Source organism: Peromyscus eremicus, chromosome 10 (assembly GCF_949786415.1).
Source record: "Peromyscus eremicus chromosome 10, PerEre_H2_v1, whole genome shotgun sequence".
NCBI lineage: Eukaryota > Metazoa > Chordata > Mammalia > Rodentia > Cricetidae > Peromyscus > Peromyscus eremicus.
In genome coordinates this window covers 80,321,790-80,341,869 of record NC_081426.1, presented here as the reverse complement: position 1 = coordinate 80,341,869, position 20,080 = coordinate 80,321,790, and the positions used below count along the sequence as shown (strand labels likewise).

General features: G+C 38.9%; 1 pseudogene; it reads right to left on the bottom strand.

Annotated features, from left to right (window-relative positions):
* Nucleotides 1-4,398: 4,398 nt before the first annotated feature.
* LOC131920438 (large ribosomal subunit protein eL19-like) lies at nucleotides 4,399-4,985 on the bottom strand (annotated as a pseudogene).
* Nucleotides 4,986-20,080: the final 15,095 nt, after the last annotated feature.

The following is a 20,080-nucleotide window of genomic DNA, read 5'->3' as shown; positions in this document are numbered from 1 at the left end:
GAATAAGCTATGGCAATCATGAATAACATTGAGTGAGAGCCGAACAATGCTGAAACGGTGCTATGGGAAGTTCATGGGCTTTGTGAGAACATCTAAGTAACAGGCCGGGGACTGGCTGGCATAGGTCCCCAGAATGACTATACCAGAGAGATAGTCAATACTCTGTAGCACTCATGGGAGATAGCAGTGCTCTGAAAGGGCCACGGGGAAAGTAGGAAGACTGTGAGACACCAAGTGGAAGGACCAGCATCAGATCGAGGTTAGAGGAAGGGAGTAAGAGTGGAAAGATTTCCATATTGAGTTGCCTTTAACTGAATTTACCCTTGTAGTAGACACTCTGTGTTATTAGAGAATACAGCCTGTGTCTTTCTATCATGTAGAAATATACTGCCTAAGTCACCTTCCTGGAGTTTTAACTGGTCATGCTGGGTGGGAACTTTTGTTAACTCCCTACATGTTTTAAGGCAATAAACTAAATAACATAGAATACCAAGATGGTGGAGGGAATGGCTGATGCATGATCGTTGGTTCCCAGAGCTTCGTTCTTAATGGAGCTCCCCAGTGCAAAGAACTTGTTACCTGTCACTCATAAAGCTGTGAGCGAGGCAGCGCTCACAGCTTTGACTTGGTGATGTGTTTCCTGTAGGGAAGTACCCCAGGCCAAAGAGGACCCCTTGTCATCAGAAGCTAGGCTAGCGCTCTCCTTTTGGTTGCAGTTTCCATGAACAAATTGGCACGATTTGAACTCTTACTGCAGAGAAGTCTGTGTAAATACACCAGATTGCTGGAGTGTATTTGCCAACCTAACTGCTCTCATTGCATGAGATGAGCCTTTGATTCAATAAACATTCAAATCAAGCTAGTGAATTGCATTGACTGTTATGAAAATGCCTCCTCTGAGGAAAAGGTCAGAGGAGTTAAGGGCTGCAGTGGCTCACATGACAAGGAGAGGCAAGCTAATAAGTCCAGCTAACCTACAAAGACCTGGGAATTACGTGGAGGACTGGAGCAACTACCTTCGTTCCCGAAACCATACAAATACATAGCTTTCAGGCACCGCCAAGGAGCAGGATGATCTGACTGCTTTGGCTTTGCCATGGGGTCTTTATTTTTCAATCTAAGAATCATATTGGCTCCTATTTACAAAAGCACCACCAAAGATATTTGAATGTGCGTAGAGGCCCAAGTGGAAACAGTTGCTAGAGAATTGTCAAAGGATGGTGATCTACAATGGCCTACTAGGATGCTAAGCTGGTTGCTCCCATAACATTGGTTATATCTGAGACCAGAACTACAGACTGTGGCTAATGATGGGAATGAAATAGTTCAATGACTACTTTTCTTATGCCTGGGCCCAAAACCTGTCTAAGAGATCTGTTCCTAATCAAGTATTGGAAGTTATTTGCCAGCATCTCACTGAGTACGGGCCTACCTCAAGCAAAAGAAAGGTATCAGGCAATTTTGAACCTAGGACGGCAAGGTCAAGTCAGAGGCATTCAAATATTAATCAAGTCTCATGGCAAAAGTTATTTATGAATTAAGTTGAGAAATACTGGGAGATGAGGAAGTTCAGGCAAGACAATTACTACATAAAAGCAGTTTTGCTTTGAAGGCTGTAGGATCGGCAATGACACCCAGAGGACCTCTCCAGCCCCATGTCTGCATGCTCTTTGTTGCTGAACATTTCTGGATGTGCCGTCGTGTGGTTCTAAATCACCAGTGACGTACAATGCACACAAGAGAAGCTTAAATAGAAGCCTCTCCAATGCAATATCATCTGCAGCCAGTGGCCTTGCTATATATTCAAGGAAATGGGCATTCACTGAAAAGAGTTCTCATGAGAATTGAGAATACTGAAACTATGTTGCTGACACAATCTATGTCATTGTCTAAGACTAGGGTTAGAATAAGGCACATGCTTTAGCCAGATTTTTAGAATTCATTATGTGGCTCCTGCAGAGAGCAGCATATAGGCCTTCAAGCTTGTATTGCTGGGTTAATGAGACAAAAAGGGACACCCCAAGGGAAAGAATCAACCAAACCTGACTGTGAAAATTAGGATATTAGAATCTGGAAGATACTTTGCTAAGTGAATAAGTTGGAAAGGGACCGATACAACATGATTCAATTTATATGAGATATACGAAATAGCTAAACTCACAAAAACAAAAACCAGAACAGGTGTTACCTGGGGCAAGAAAGGGTGGATTGTGTAGATTATTCAGTTATACACAATTGATTAGCTGCTGAGACCTATTCTAAAGCCCATAGTTAGCAAGCCTACAAGTATTGTCATGAGCTGAATGTTTAATAAGACCCCTCAAATCCCTATATTGAAACTTAGCTCCCAAATGTAATAGTATTAAGGAGCCTTAAGGAGGTGATTAAGTCTTAAGAGCATTTTAAAGTAGGATCAGTCTCTGTATAAAACCAAATTAAAATTGCCTGTTCACCTTTGTGCCCTACAAGGATAAATTTCCATCTGGGGAAAGCAGATCGTGAATCTGCTATTATCTTGATTCTCGATTTACAAGACTTAAGAATCTGGAAAAGTAAATGTCTGTTCCCTACACACTTTGTAATCTAAGATGTTTTGTTACATCAGCCCAAATTGACTAAGGCATAAACTTGGACATTTCTGTGTCAGGTCATTTCCTTTCTTAGTTCTATTGTCCCGGTACAGGACAACTTTATATGATTCCTCTATGCACAAACTTCCCACATTTCCCAGTAGACATGGCTAGGGAAGAGCATCATTAGCAATGCTGTTCCGCTTGTTGGCACTGTGGTAAATCACATTCCTGCTGAACTGGAAAGTTCAACACAAAGAAGAGGTTTGTTAGAGTAGACTATAGCAAATGGCTAAAGAGCCATTTGATTTCAGGCCCTAGAAAAGAGGCAATCATGTTATTTCTCTGCCAACTCAGCAGGGCAGAGAGAATAGTGGTAGACATCTGTTTCAGATCTGGTTCTGGCTAATAGCCAGTATTGGGGGGAAAATCTTTAGATTTTTTTTTCCCTGGAAAATAAAGGGTTGGGTCACCATCAGTCTGTAATCTGAATGAAAGAAAAAAAAAACATATCCCAAATGATGCTGTATGTATTCCAATGCCTGGTGTGTCGAGTGCTACATCAACCTGTTTGTTACAGCTATATGGTATTTGGAGGGTTTGTAAGTCTGTTAATAAAACTGAATGAAAAAACAGGCCGGACTTACACAAATGATGCTCACTAGAATGAGGAGATGGTTGGAGAAGCTGAGTGGAAGCTTCCCCGAGCTGCTTCTTCAGCTTTTGTTCTTGACTTGCCCACATCATTGCCTCCTCTGTTTTCATTATCCAGTCCCTATCCTTACCTTTGAGCTGCACATGGACAAGTCCAGGTGCAAAGAAACCTGAAAAGTCCTGATTCTCTCTCTCTCATGTTGTCATGAAGTGTTCCACAGACCAGGCAGTTAAAAAAAATGCAATGCTTACTTTCCTGGGAGCATCCCTGAGTTCCCTGAGCTCTTTGGGATGCTAGTAGTATTGTTGTGATCCTCCGGTGCAGTCTTTATGGTGTACTGTGGGGAAATTCATCTTTGGCTGATGCTGGCTCTTTTTGTATCCTTGAGAAATCTTACAGCTTCTGCTACAGAATCTCATTCCACCCCACCTCTGCTACCCCCAATTCACCTACCTGTCACCCACAGTTCTCATACTCGCATCTTTGGGAATTACTCAAATGCATGATATAGTGTGCAGAAATCCTTTTCGATTGCTTTTGTTCAGATTTCCTGATGAAAATTATATGGAAGCTTTTAACTGTGCCAAAAAATACTAATCAATAATTTTGTCAGCACTGCACAAATATCCCAAGTATGAAATAATCATTCCCACTGTGCTACAGTTAGTTATTACACTTGTTTCTATGTTGAATTTTTGAATAGTTAAGACTATGGAAAGACATCCATGATCTATAGACTGATTCATCTTCAACAGTGCCTAATAATACTTTAAGCTCCCTATAACTTGACTATTCATTAGATCTTTTTAAAAAGATTTTGTTTTTATTTTTAATTATGTGTGATAGTATGTTTTTATGAGTATGAATGCAGTGTCCACAGAGGCCAGAAGAAGGCATTGGATCCCTTGGTTCTTTATTTACAAGTGGTAGTATGCAACTTGATGTGGATATTGGGAACCAAACTCTGGTCCTCGGCAAATGCAGTGTGCTCTCTTAACAGCTAAGCTGTATTAATAAAACACATTTGGTGTTTGTTTGTTTGGTTTTTTTTGTTTTGCTTTTTAAGCAATAATTTTGAGGGAGGAAATAACTTTTTCTTTTTTTTAAAGAGGGCAACAGACAAAGGCTTGTTTTATTTTAATGACTGATCCACCTGAAGCCACAGACAGGTTGCTATATACAGACATGAGGGAAGCTTTCTTTCTTGATCTCTTCCTGCTTGGAAAAAAAACTCTTGATGATTTCTTCGTCCTTGGCCTGGAGGCGCTCCTCCTGATACTACCATGCTTTCTTGGTCTTAGACCTGTGGCCTCAGCCTGGTCAGTTGGGAGTTTCTTGTGGGTCTTGTCTGCCTTCAGCCTGTGGATGTGCTGCATGAGAATCCGCTTGTTTTTGGAGACATTCCCTTTGACCTCCAGGTACAGGCTGTGATACATACAGCGGTTAATCTTAGATTCACAGAATCTCCTGAGAAGTCAGCGCAGGATCCGCATCCTTCTCGTCCAGACCACCTTCCCGGGTACACCCTTGCACTTCCCTATGCCCATCTTCCTTCGAGCCAGTGTCTTTTTGGTATCAAGCCAGGAATGGACAGTCACTGGCTTCCGGATGATCAGCTCATCTTTGATCAACTTCTGGATCTGCTGATGGGAGTTGGCATTGGCTATTTTATTGGTCTCATTGGGGTCCAGTCAGACCGTCTTTTTACCACAGTGGAGGACACTAGAGGCAAGCCTCTTCTGTAGCCTGAGAAGACTCATGGCTGAGGATGTAGCAGCAAGAGGAAAGGAGAAAATGACTTTTACGAGTTAAATATACACATGTGCGTGTGTGCACGTGCGTGTGCATGTGAGTGTGCGTGTGCGTGTGCGTGTGCGTGTGTGTGTGTGTGTAATGGAATAATCATATTAAGACAAGAACAAGGGAAGTGACATGGTAAGAAACTGGTCTTCAGACATTCCTAGTGTGGACTGTAACTGGCCTGAGGTTTCTTTCAGTCAACTCTTGTTCTACTCTTCCCCAGAGTGTGATTTAGGGTTCCAATATTTTGAGTCTTAGATGAAGTTGTTACAAGCCAGACATAGGAGTCCAATCGACGAAAGAAAGGAGGAATTCTACAAGCAAGCAATATCGAGACCATGATTGCAAAAAGTACAGAGACAACTAGTCAAACTAGTGGAAACACAGGAACTGTGGACCAACAGCTGAGGAGCCCCCTTGGTACTGGACCAGACCCTCTGGATAAGCGAGACAGTTCATTAGTTTGAACTGTTTAGGAGGCCCCCAGGCAGTGGGACCGGGACCTGTGCTTGGTGCATGAGCTGGCTTTTTAGAACCTAGTGCCTATGGTGAAACACTTTGCTCAGCCTTGGTGCACAGAGGAGGGGCTTGGACCTGCCTCAACTGAATGTACCAGGCTCTGCTGCTTACCCATGGGAGACCTTGCCTCGGAGGAGGTGGGATTAGGGGGTGGGTTGTGGGGGAATGTTAGTGGGTAGGAGTAGGGAGGACAGGGGAATCTGTGGTTGATATGTAAAATAAATAGAAATTATCTTAATTAAAAAAATAAAAATATAAGAAAGAAAAATCTACCACACACACACACACCAAAAAGAAAAAAAAAAAAAGCCCATGAGAGACATTTTATGCTGTCACCAGCTTTCTCCATGCATCTTCATGTACCCATTCAAGGAAAGGAAGTCTGTAGCAGATAGTTGTGTTGGCAGCTTTAAGAAACTGATGTTTCTCCACCCTACCCCAGCCCCCATCATGAAATGAAATTCTATACCTGAAAGAAGATAAGTGAGTGTTAAACTGAAAGACTTATCAAGGAAGCTCAGATTTGGTAGGGCACTGTGGTGCATAATTTCAATAAGCAACTTGATAGGCCCTGGAATGAGCGATGAGGAAGAGAAAGGCAGGTGAAGTCAGGCATTCGCCTCTTGGGTCTGCCTTAAGTTCCGGCTTGAGGATGCCCACACTGTGATGGACTGCATCCCTGAACTGTGAGCCAGAATAAAGCCCTCCTGTCTTAAGTTGCTTTTGCTAAGTATGTTGCCATAGCACTAAGGAGAGTCACTAATCCAGGCACCCAAGAGCCCTGCGCTAGTTCTCCAGTTTCTGAAGAAGTGAAAGAATCACCTATGGCTAATGACTCTCAAGGCTGTGGCAGAGATGGAGCAAGGCAAGAAATGTGAATTTTACCATTTCTCTTCTTATACCATTTATCATTCCTAAGCCTTTTCATTATTCCTACAGTATTTAGCATTTCTAAGCCACTTTAGTCCCCCAGGGAACTACAACCAAATAGGTCATTAAATAGTCCATCAATGATGCTAATCCCCCCAAAACATTATCTCTTTTTGAGTTAAGTGCTAACTATTTAGAAAATTTCAGAACACTGTGTGATGCTTTCCCTAGAAGACAGGTGATGACGTCAACATTTGGTATTTACAAAAGCTTTGTCTGCTTTAATGTCTTATATAAAAGGCACTGTATTCTTGAATGGTTTTAACAAGACTGATTTGTAAGATGCAAGACTGTAATAGATAATATTATTGATTAGTATATGTTAGAAGTTGTGTGGCACTGTAACAAATTTAGTGTACCTTTTTATTTCCCTAGTTCCTACAGCTGTCACAGATCTTTCTTTCTTTGACTATAATCTTGAGATTTTAAAGTAACCATTGTGAGGTCTAAAGGAATGAGTCCTCTGGTCTTTGAGAAATAGAAAAGAGGGAAATGTACTAAACATTTTGTGGATTATAGCACAGAACTGGCTCATAAAATGATATAATTACCTAAGTAATTACTTATGGAGATATCTGAGATAGCACCAGTTTATCAACTTCCCCATATATATATCCTATATAATAAGTCCACACTGATTTTCTACAATACTTGGGTTTTGTATTCCCCATTCATGAGTATTCTTCAAAGACCTTTCACTGCCACCATGAAATCCAAACTCATTAGACTGATATTCAAGCTCCTCCATAGCCTGGACCCAGTTGAACTCATCACTTATCTCCTTCAACTGTGATACTCAGCTTTTTCTATGAAGACTCAAATGGCTAAGGAGAATGAATTTGTAACCTCTTGAGCTGGAAGGAAGGAATGAAAACACTTTAAAATGACATGAAGATCTCAATTCCTAATATTTTTAAGAACAGAAATCACATTTACAAGAGATTAAGTGCATAGTCATATAGTGTTTCAGGAAGCTATGCTACTGCTTACAGCTAATTGGACACCATATTATAGCTTTTCTTAAAAGGAGAACACCTCCAAGTGACCCCTTTCCACACCTTGTTCCTTGAAGCTCCTTTATGGCTTCAACCCCCAGCTTTTGTTCATGTTTTGCTCCTTTGTTGTCCCTGCCCAGGAAAAACCTTTCTCTCCCCTTGACCCCTGTGCCCTCAACTAATATTCTATTTTATCAAGGGATTTTCTAGCTAACCTAGCATTAAAAATTTCCCCTGAAATTCCTAAATAACTTTGATTCCATATCATGTATTTAGTTATGTCATTAACTATAATATATTATATATTATATAATACTGTATAAAATATTTTAATACTTTATCTTTGTACAGTTGTCTAAACCAGTGATTCTCAACCTTCCTAATGCTGAAAACTTTTAATACACTTCTTCATGTGGTGGTGACCCCAACCATAAAATTATTTTTGTTGCTACTTCATAACTGTCTACTGCTATGAATCATCATGTAAATAGCTTATACTTCCCATGGTCTCAGGTGACTCCTGTGAAAGGGTTGTTGGACCCCCAAATGGGCCGCACCCCACAGGTTGAGAACCTCTGGTCTAATCTCTTTAATTTCTAAATGGTAGTCTTTAGCAACAGAACCACACAAACATCTGTCTTCCTCTGAAATCTACTTTAGTCTTCTATGAATGCTTTGCATCCAATTTTAATTTTATGTTGAGTACATGGAGCTACGGGTTTAAGTATATGCTACAAGAAATATGTTCATATAGAAATGAGTGAATTGCATAAGATGCACAAAACTTGAATAGGTCAGGGCTGGGTGTGATGGAGCAAACCTCTAATCTCACCAATCAAAAGGCTAGAGCAGAGGTTTTGTGAGTTCAGTGCAGCCTGGGATTCATCTTGAGGCTCTGTCTCAAAATGAAGAAGGATTGGAATAAGGAACAAAACAAAGATAGATTTTCACAATCAAGTGTTTGAAGTTAGAAGAAAATTTTCTTTTTCAGTATGTGAGTATAAATAGCATAGCTCTTTTTCCTCTACAGTGAAATTTAATTCAAACTGCTTTTCAAGTACATTACATTTCAGCAACTGGACAGTATCGCAGCAAGACGACAGAGTTATTTCTCTCAATATGAAATTAAATCCTGGAAAACACAAAGCTAGTCCTTAGATCTTCTACCAGGCTGCTTTTGAATGATAAGAACCCTTAAATACATCCACTTCTTCTTGCTATTCATTTATTTAAAAGTAGTTTTCGAACATGAAATTTTCAAAATCTACCTCATTTTCACCTTTTAGCTTTGATGCCATCCAGTGACATCATCAGCACTGAGCTCAGAGGACATTTTTTCACACACATTCAGAAAGTTATGTCAGTTTGGGATCTATGTTACTAACCAGTCTACCAATAATGGCAGGCAAAGAAAAAGGTGTGTAAGCCTGGCTGTACTGTCAGAGTCTGCACATGTTTTCTTTTGAATACTATTATGAATAGGTTGTTCCATGTCAACAGACATTGATAGAATCTTCAACTAGATTCAAATAGAGATTGATGAGCAGATGAGACAGTGAGATTCCAGAAGCACTGAGACATGTCTACTTGGGGTAAAATGTCTTCTCATTTGAAGAGTCTTTCATACTGAAACTTTGCTGATGCAATCAATGTTTTTAAGTATAATGACAAATAACTTGAGGTGCAGCACAAACAAAATATTTTAAATTCCCTACCTACATTGACTTAGCTCTTAGTATGCTAAATACTACATGATAGGATCACTTTTCTCTTCTTCTGGGTAGGTAGGAAGAATGAATTTCTAAACTCATGCATCTAAAAATAGGACATTGGTAGAAGAAATGTGGCTACAAGATTGTCTATTTCAAACTGTGGCCCCACTCACTCACATCTCACACTCTCACTCACATCCTCTCTCCCATCTCTATTTGGAATCAAAGACTGAGTAGTAGAGACACATATAGAGTGAGCTCAGATTCCTGTGTCAAATTTGGTAAGAGTAAATAAAGTTGCCAGACCCACATCAAATATGAGTAAGTAGGAAGCAAAATCCTGCAGTGTTAAGCTGGCGAAGTTTGAGGATATGCTCATTATACATACTGGCTTCTCTCTCTAGTACAGAACTAGTTATTAGTTTACCTTCTCATCTCCTTTTACATATTGTCATGGTTTGGATTGTAAACACCACCCCAAAGACCATATTCTAAAGGCCTGTGGCAGCACTGGGGAGTATTGGAACATTAGGAGATGAGGGCTAGTGGGAGGAAGCGACATCACAAGGATGTGCCTGCCGTTGAGACGGTATTGGGAACTCTGGTTCCTCCTGTTTCTGTCTTTGCTTCTTAGTGATCACAAGGTAAACGATTTTGCTCTACCATTTCTCCCTCATCTGCCCAAAGCAACAGAACCAGGTAATTCCAGACTGAAACTGTGGGCCGAAATAACTTTCCTCCTTTAGCTTATTTGCCTCAGGTATGTTGACAAGACAGCACAAGAAAACAAGCTCACCTATAATGTAGCTTTTTTTTTGACAGTTAAGAGCCTATGTCATGCTCAGTTTTGTGTTCTTCAACACACAAAATGTTTCTTAAATCTTTGCTTAAATTAATGCCATAGATTTGATACAATGTCAGATAATTTCTGTCATTGTAGGGGAAATACTCATCTATTCAATACAAAATTATTGAGCTCCTACTTTATGCTAGCACAGGCATAATTAGAATAAATTAGCCACACACTTTTAAATCAGGAAACTTTATATATACATATATATGTGCAAATATATGTAACTAAGAATTGAGACAGAGATAAGTCAAAGGCCGAGAAGAATATTAAAAATACTTTGTCAGCTCTATCTGAAAGGTAAGATGACTGGTAGGAGCCTCAGTTGTTTGGGGCTAACCCCTAAGGTTATATTGGGGATCACTAAGTGACCTCAATAAACAGAGAGTAGAGCAATCTGAAAGTCCAATTCCCATGTGTCTATCTGAGGGAACTGTGGTGATACATTATGTCCCCCAATATACTGTGCATCCTAATAAACTTCTCTGGGGTCAGAGAACAGAACAGCCACAATATTAAACATAGAGGTTAGGCAATGGTAGCACACAGGCCTTTAATCCTAGCATTCCAGAGGCAGAGATCCATCTGGATTTCTGTGAGTTCAAGGCCACACTAGAAACAGCCAGGCATGGTGACACACGCCTTTAATCCCAGGAAGTGATGGCAGGAAGCAGAAAGGTATTTAAGGCATGAGGACCAGGAACTAGACCCTTTGTTAAGCTTTTGGGCTTTTGAGCAGCAGTTCAGCTGAGATCCATTTGGATGAGGACACAGAAGCTTCCAGTCTGAGGAAACAGGATCAGCTGAGGAAATGGCGAGGTGAGGAAGCTGTGGCTTGTTCTGCTTCTCTGATCTTCCAGCATTCACCCCAATACCTTGCTCCAGGTTTATTTTCATTAATAAGACCTTTTAAGATTCGTGCTACAGGGAACTGTATACTTTACGCAAACTTTGGGAGCTAAATTTCCATTTGATATGCATCAGAGATGTTTTCTTCTTCTCCAGATGAAGGTTTTATTATCCTAACATTGTATGTAATTTATAAAAGAGATTTTATTTCCAGGTATAAAACTGCTGTTTAAATGCAAAATTTCAGGGATCAACTTTTATCCAAAAACCTTGGAGCAGAAAGAAAAGGAATAAAGCTGAAAGGCTAAAGATTTTGTTATAAAAATCTGTCTTCCACCATCAGTCAGAAACAACTTATTGATCTCACTATTCGAATTATCTCCGTCACATTATGAGGTGGTCTCCACTAGACTATAATCTTAGGAAGGGAAGTTGATAAGGCAGAGTTATCAGAGAATTGGGACTTGGTCATGGGAAAGCCTGGAGAGTAGAGAAAGGTAAAACACTGACGTATATACGAAAGCACAAAGCTGGGGAAGTGCCATAGGGACCATCTGGACCTAACATGTTGCTAAAGAAAAGTGTATCTTGTGACTGTAGATACAGCACTTGACAGTTCAAGTGTTGACATAGAATTGTGGTCAGCTTTTACATTCTACAACAATCCCATATTCCTTATTTATAATATACATCCATCATAAAAGTGTCCAGCATATTATAGATATTTAGAAAACAGTGTTAATATATAGTTATATGTACATTGTATTTAAGTAGTATAAGTAGCTGCATATACAATGTATATAGTTAATATACATTGTTGATGTCACACAGTCTTAAGTACACTTAACTAAAATTCTTTTTGAGCACCTATTTTTAATATGATGTAAGAAGTCATAGCAATATCAACCAAGTCTCATTTCTTTAGAAATAATATATGATTTTAATAAAGTTTGCCAGTCTGGAAATTGGAAGAGAACTAATTAATAGAACCTTGTTTATACATATCAGAGATGTGAATCTACTCAAGTAATATATTAATATACTTAGCAAGTTTTGAATGTAATAAAAATGTGGTTTTCTATCCATCAGTTCTTACCAGTGTGAAATATACACCTGAACTCCCTTTTAATTTCAGCCTTGTCTGGGGGTGCCAAGCTTCCTACAAACGTGTTACTTGGGGAGGTAGCCTACTTCTCTAAAGGACTCCAGATCCTTCCCAAGGTACCCTGCAAAGCTGCGACCCACACAGTAGAATGGTCTCTACCAGTATTCACAATCCTGAGCAACTCAAGCAGCAGGCAAATGTTCAAGTTTTGGGTTTTCCTTGTGTCTTGCTTTTCTCCAGATCTGCCTTTCCTGTATCCATCTCTGTGCATGCGCCATGGAAGGTTGGGTGTGTGCTCTTCCAAGGAAAGTACTGGAAGTTATGAACATTCCCTTCTGGGTGTTTCCTTTGGGTTTTCATTCCAGAAATTTAGAAATAATGTCAAACAACCATGCTTTTGGAAAGCAACTTCTACAAACTCTTTTGAGTATTAACTATACTCTTAGCAGCTTGTTGTGTTGGACCACAACTTGGAGGGATGTTTTGGAGGCGTGGTGTTCAAAGATCAGTAAGCTAACACATAATCTCAGAGTACAGTCCTCATATCCACATAGCAACAAACATCACTGAAATAATTTTATCATAAAATATCTTGCCTGTCAACTCCAGTTGTATTTTTGATAGGACAAATGCTCCCTTAATATTAATTTCTAAAAAAATATATATGTATCTATTTTTTCCTTTAACTGTTTCAGGAAAATAACAGACTTTCAAATCCCATAATTTTGTTATCTTTAAATAGGCATATCAAATTTAATAAATAACTAAGTCATTTAGAATATGTATTTTTGTCCTTTGACATTCTATGTAACTATTAACATCTGTACCATTTTAGTGCTTATAGTAAGCTCACTCTATGTTGGCAGTCAGGTTTTTATTTATTTATATCCTATTCACAATAAACTGCTAATATTCTTCTAAAATTTTCTTTTTAAGCAGATCAATTTGAGAATAACCCAAAACACAAGTAATACATATATTTTTTAAAAATTTAAGGTAATAAATAAAACTAATAAATGTATTCTCTCACAATCAGTAAAGATCCAGAAGTAACACATAAGCTATATATCTAAAATCTGAATTTCCAGAAGCTTTTATCCGATTGATCATTAGTCTACTTACATAATCAGGCGCCCTAAGTAGAACATTGTAGATGGCAAAACAGGATAAATAGCATGGCCTCTCTGACATTAGAAACACAGGATCATGAATAGCATTCATGTTCTAGATGATCAGACTATGGCCTACTTAGGAGGCTGAGGACTTTAAAAAGCTGAACCATATCCTACAACACAAAGCTAAAAGGCTAGAACCATTGTCTTCTGTTTGAACTAGTTCTTAGGGTTTTTTTTAATTATTTTTAGTTTCTGATGAGGGCAATGATTGCTCATTGGATCATCAAACAAGAACAGAGGACATCAAGGAAAACATACTTATTTATTTGTATGTATTTATATTTATTTGTATGCTTGACAGAGTAATTTCATATCCATAATTTAATAAGAAAAAGTGCCCTGAGTGACCTTGTCAGAGCGCAGCAGTAACCAGCAGTTGTGACAGAGCATCTTCTTGGTATCTATCAAACAAAGTAGGTTATTACCCTGTGTCTTTCTTTCAATCTATAAGATGAAAAAAAATCTGCATTTCCGTTTTATTTCTTTTAGATTTTGCATTATTGTGAAAGCAAGTATGTATGTAACAAATGTGTACTATGAGAATTACCAACAAACCATTTAAACTTTAGATAATAATTTCATTTCAGAAGTTTGGTTTACTGAAAAGTCCAGGTGTTCAGAGTAAGTGGCATGGTAATCAGTGTAAGAGTTCAGGGGCTTTGGAAATTAGACATTTCCTTATGTCACTATTTGAGAATTCTCTCCCCCAAGTGACCTAATTAACTAAACAAGATATAAATAATTTCCCTCTTTAATCAACAATGATGCCAATATAAACAAAAACAAGTTGATCATCCATCATCATTTTCTCTGGTAGCTACCCAAAATCAACTCTAAAATGAAGTGGCTTGTGCTGTGATGAATTTGAAAATGTTCATGTTTAGTTGAATAAAAGAAAAAATAGATTAAGGTCTGCTATGATTTAAATGTGAGGCAGCCCCTGTAGGCTCGTGGGTATGAACACTTGGTCCTCAGTGGATGGTGCTGCAATGGAAGACTGTGGAACCTTGAGTTAGAGCCTGCTGGAGGAAGTGAGTTACTGTGGACTTAGCGTGACCACTCCGACCAACACACCTCTTCTGTCTGCTGCAGTATCTTCCCTACCATGCTGAACCACATCTGGAACTGTAATACAGAATCAGCCCTTCCCCCAGTAGACTTTCCTTCTCTTTACAGGTAAAGATTACATCACAGAAGTTTGAGATAGCAGTGACACAAAGTATAAGATTGAATAATGCCATCAACTCTTCAGTTTCCCTGAGAGCCACCCCTTATCACTTATAATAAATAAGCAAATAAACAGCTGCAGAATGGGGCAAAGTATCCACAATTGTTGGTGTCCTTTTTCATCTCACAGATTTCTAATTGTCTTTCTAGGATTTTAATCCCTATTTTTTTTATTATGAAATGTCTGAGTTTTAAGTGTGGTATGTGTGTGCATGTACATGTGCACTATGTTCAAACCCATAGTGTTTTATTTTCATCTTGAAATCTCTTGATGACTCTATTTTAAGCACATTGCGCAATGTTCTTAATTAATAATTTTTAATAAAGGGATAAGTAATTATCACTTTTAAATTCCAGCTATAAGAGAAACTAAAGCAAGGGCTTTGATGCAAGTAGTGTACCTGAAAGGAAGTTCTGGGAAGAAAGAAGCAGTAAGCATGGTGAACAGGTAAAGGAACGAAATCAAATAAAATCAAGTTGGGCAAGGAGGGAAATGTGAGAGTAGAACATTGACCTGATGACTCCAGACACCCACTTCAGTGCAGTTAAACGTCTTGAATTTCAGGTTGAGAGATCTTCACCTTTCAGGAAAACACCAGCAGGAGGAAAAACTAAGTTGCCTGTCTTTGACACAGAAGCTGCCATTGCACTTGGGGATGGTCCATAGTAATATTGATGAAAGCACAAGATTTCCCAAGAAGAGCCAGTCAACTAAAACATCTGCTAATGAAATGAACCTCAGCTATGTTTAAAATATTATTATTCAAGGCAAAACTAAATGTAGTCACAATCCATTGCCTTTTAAAATATTTATGTAGCTTTTGATCTAGTCATTTTATTGATCAAATTCTTTGATGAAGACCCTTCTAGCTCTTGGGCCTTCTCAGTTTGATTCTTTCTACTCTTTAGTCTCATCATCCCTCACATTTTCCAACACCAACCGTTGTCCTCAGCCACACTGAAGCCTCCCCTTCTCCCATCCATGACACACTGTTTCCTGATCTTATCAAAACTGAAGTCAGAAATCAAATCAGATAAATTCTTACATACCACATTAAAAAGAGTAAATTTTATTGTAATAGAAAAATTTGAAATGAGGAAGATATTTTCTGCTCTATATTTTAATAATATTTTCCTGGTTGTTCCACTTAAACTAAATTGAGCAAGGATACAGGACAGGAGGAGAAGTGGAAATCCACTCTGTGGTATTTCTAGTAACTCACATGGAAAATGGAAATGACTTAGATTCAGCGATAGTGCTATGAACATAGAGAGAGAATGCCCTGGGGACCTAAAGTAGTGGCAGTATGAAGGTCATTTGCTAATGCATCAGGGGTATCATTTAATTAGAAAAGAAGAAAAGAGACAAACTCAATCTGGGACATGAGAACTAAATGGAATGTAGCAACATTTACTTATATTAGAAATTCTGTTGTACTTTATATGAATATGTGTATATATGCATATGCATATGCATATGTACATATATACATATGATGCCTTTTAGAAGGTTGAATAGGGCTATCAAGTACTTGGGTTTATGAACTGGGGCAAGGAGAAAAGACAAAAATTGATGAGAACAATTTAGGAAATACTAGTGTGTTGATGGTATTTTAAGCTATAGCAACAGATCATATACATATAGGATCAACGTATATAGGAAGGAGATAGAGGAGACTCAGTCCCAGGGGACCCAGATTTTTAGAGTTAGATGGAGGACAGAGAACCACATAAGGAGATTGAAGTTAGTGATACAACAAAATCAAAAGAGAAGCTAGTGTTACTGAAACCAATCAGCTATTCCAAACAGTAGTCAATTATGTCAAATACTTAAATATTGCTAAGAAACTGAGCAAGAGAGGACCAAGAATGGTCATTGGATCTAAGTATACTAGACCAGGTTATCTTTGCCAATAAACTGGCCAATTGGAATTATCACTCTAACTTTATTTAGAATCCCCACGGGTATGTCTGTGAGGGTGTTTACAGAGTTTAACTGAGAAGGGAAGACCTGCCTTCCATGTGTATGGCATCCTATAAGAGCTGGGATCCTAGACTAAATTAAAAAGGAAAAAATGCAAACTGAACATCAGCATTCACCTGTCTTTGGTGCCTGACTACAGACACGTTGTGTTTCATGCTTCTGTTCTCATGACTTACCCTCCCATGATGGGCCATGTCCCCTCAAACTGTGAGCTAAAAGAACCCTTTTCTTCTTTTAACAACATTTGTTGGGTATTTTGCTTTAGTATTGAGATAAGGGCCTAACAGTGGGAGTGGTTCAGAAGAAAGTACAATTGGTCTGAACAAAGGAGAAGCTCAGAAGTCTTTGCTCTGTACTTCTGCTGTGTGTGCTGCTGGAGGATGTCTTTCTATATGCTTTGAACATATGTTGTTCCCATTGGTTAATAAATAAGCTGCCTTGGCCTATGGCAAGGCAGCTTAGAGGTAGGTGGGAAATCCAAGGAAAGAGACAGGAAAGAGAAAAGTGGAGTCAGAAGAGACACCAGCCGCCGAAGGAGAAGCAAGATGACAGCAGACCAGTAATGCCACGGCCACGTGGCAACTTATAGATTAATAGAAATGGGTTAAGTTATGAGAGCTAGCTAGCAAGAATTCTGCTGTAGGCCATACAGTTTGTAAATAACATTAAGCCTCTGAATGATTATTTTATAAGTAGCTGTGAGACCACGGGGCTGGGCGGGACCAGAGAAAACTTTTGACTACAGTGTGTAAAGTCGCTTTGGAAGTGATTATTTCTGTTATCAAGTGATACTGATGTATCTATGTCAGGTTGGGTAGTGATTACCCAGTGTATCTTTCCTGACCTCATAGTGGGAATTTCCAAGCACAAATTCATCCACTTTACTGCCACCATCAATAGCAGCCAGGTTCTTCTCTTCAACTCTGAATGATTTGCAAGACTATGCAACCTGACTTATGATGGCCTCAAAACTCTTCCACACTTTATACAGTAGGCCTGTTGTTAGATACAATATACCTGTTGCATTCCAATTATTCACTACAAGTTTTTGGTTTTTCTTGTTTTTGTTTTTTTGGCAAGGTCTCAGGCTGGCTTTAATCTCGCTACATAATGAGAGGATGACCTTGAAGCTTTGATCCTCTTGACTCTCCCCACCTCTTCCCTGACTGCTGAGAGTAGAGGAGTATGCCGCCATACCCAGTGTGATGTGGTGCTGGGGACCAGATCTGGGTTCCTGTGTATGGTATGCTAGGTAAGTGCTCTACAAATTGAATTAAATCCCCACCTTATTCATTACAATTATCTCTCTAGAACTTCCTAGCAGTGTGTACTGTGAGATGAAGTACAAGTTGATAAGTCAATTGTTAGTTGCCTACCTTTATGTCAGTGAGGGTTCAATCACAATGGGAAGACATTAGTAGAATACTGGGGTTATGCTTTACACCAGAGGCACATATACTCTTTTCTGTAAAGAGTCAGGTAAAAATTCAGAGATTTGCAGGCCACAGAACCTTACAACCACTTACTGCTTCTGTAGCCCAGTCAGGCCTACCACTGGAACTATGCACAGACAGGCAAGAATGACACAAGAACATGCAGGAAAAGTCCTATGAACTGTGTGAATAACACCTCCCCAAAATAAAAAAAGAGAACTTTTGAAAGGATAAGAATAACACAGGGACTAACGCTATGGTTGAGTTTTAAGAGGTATGGGCCTTTAGGAAGATTGGAGACTAATTAGATCAAGGGTCTAATACAATATCGATCACAATCTATATAAAGTTAATTTTTGTGGCTGTAGACAAGCTTATTTTAAGTGTTATATGTAAAGCACAGACTCAGTCAGCTAAGACATCATTAAAAATGAACAATATGGAAAGAATTGCTCTGCCCAACAGTGGGGCTTATGGTAGGGATCCATTCATAAAGGCAAGGTGGTGTTGGTGAAGGGAAATAACCAGAAAAACCAGAAGTAGAGGCGCACAAATATACCCACAGTTTTGAGATAGCTATAACAAAAAATTCAATGGAATTATGTTGAAGGAAAAGTTCAATTTCAAAACTTTCCTTACAGTACTTCATTTATAACACATTCTTAAAATAATGACATTATAAAAATGGAAAATAGGCTAATGATGGTGACTTAGGAAGGTGGCTTTTTTTGTGTGTGTGGAAGTATAGCACCAAGGATTCTGAGATGCAACTGTGTTCCTTTGTGATGATGGTTCCACAAGCACATTGTAATAAAATTGCATAGAGACAGGCTGGCTGGAGATTTGGCTTGGGAATAGAACACGTGTTGAGTGTTGCAAGTCCCCCAGTTGGGTCTCCAGCACTGGAAGAAACAAACAAAAAACAAAAGCCTAATGTAACATAGATGGAACACATACACACACACACACACACACAGACAGAGAGAGAGAGAGAGAGAGACAGAGAGACAGAGACAGACAGAGACAGAGAGACAGAAAGAGAGAGAGAGAGAGAGAGAGAGAGAGAGAGAGAGAGAGAGAGAGAGAGAGAGAGAGAGATGGAGATGTAAAACCACTAGGCTGCATCAATGTCAAGCTTTTTGTGTGACTGTCCTATAGTTAACCTTGGGGAAACAGTGGTTCAGGGTATCCTCCTGCTGTGCTCTCTTGTCTAGAAACAAGACAAGATTGTAGATTTATAGTTCTCTAAAATATTTTTTTTTTTTTAGTTTTTCGAGACAAGGTTTCTCTGTGAAGCTTTGTGCCTTTCCTGGGACTCACTTGGTAGCCCAGGCTGGCCTCGAACTCACAGAGATCCACCTGCCTCTGCCTCCCAAGTGCTGGGATTAAAGGCATGCGCCAAAAAGGAAGAAAAAGAACTGCTTTAGCCTTCATCAACTTTGGTTTACTTTTTTGGGGAAATTCTTGAAATCTTCCAAAGGCCACAGTCACATGATGAACGTCATGTGATGAAAGTGTTAGCGATATTATGGACGCAAGTTATTGCTTTTAAATACATCTCCAGTTAATCAAAATAAACAACTTCCATTACTGATCTTTAGGTACAGTTATGATCTAAGAATATGATTTTAAAACACATTTTAAGGGAGTCTAATACTTAAGAACCCCATCAAAGTAAATCATGACACTTTGTGGGTAATAACCCATGACATCTTTGTGAAATAAATGCCAAGTCATAATACACCAACTGCAGGTTATTAGTAATGCCTATAGCCACTGATGTTTCCTATTCTGTATATACTTTTAAATGTAAGAATAGTTCTAGCAAATAAATGGGAAATGATTCCAGTCCAAGGCATGTACATGTTTACGACATAAACAGTAAATGAAAACTCTACATGATAACTGAAAATTGAACCTAATTTTCACTCCCTCTGAGTTTAAAAAAACTGCTGAGGAAATCCAATTTTTATAAGAACATATCACAGTTAATACTAGCTCCCTACTAGCTAAACTGTCTAAGGGGTCGGTGTGACAAAATAGAGACGTGTGTCCAATGAAAACTAAAGCCCCATGAGAGGTCTGATGTAAAAAACAAGACATGCCTTATAGATTCAATGGGGTTCTTGTTTGAGGATTGGGTGCCAGTGCCTGTCAAGATTTGTAACAATTCTAATTTTGCTCTTAAAGACTAGAAAATTAAACATTCTTTAAAGGATATGCAGTTGGTTGTTTTATTCTTTTTCTCTTCGTGCGGGCACGCCACCCAGCTCCCA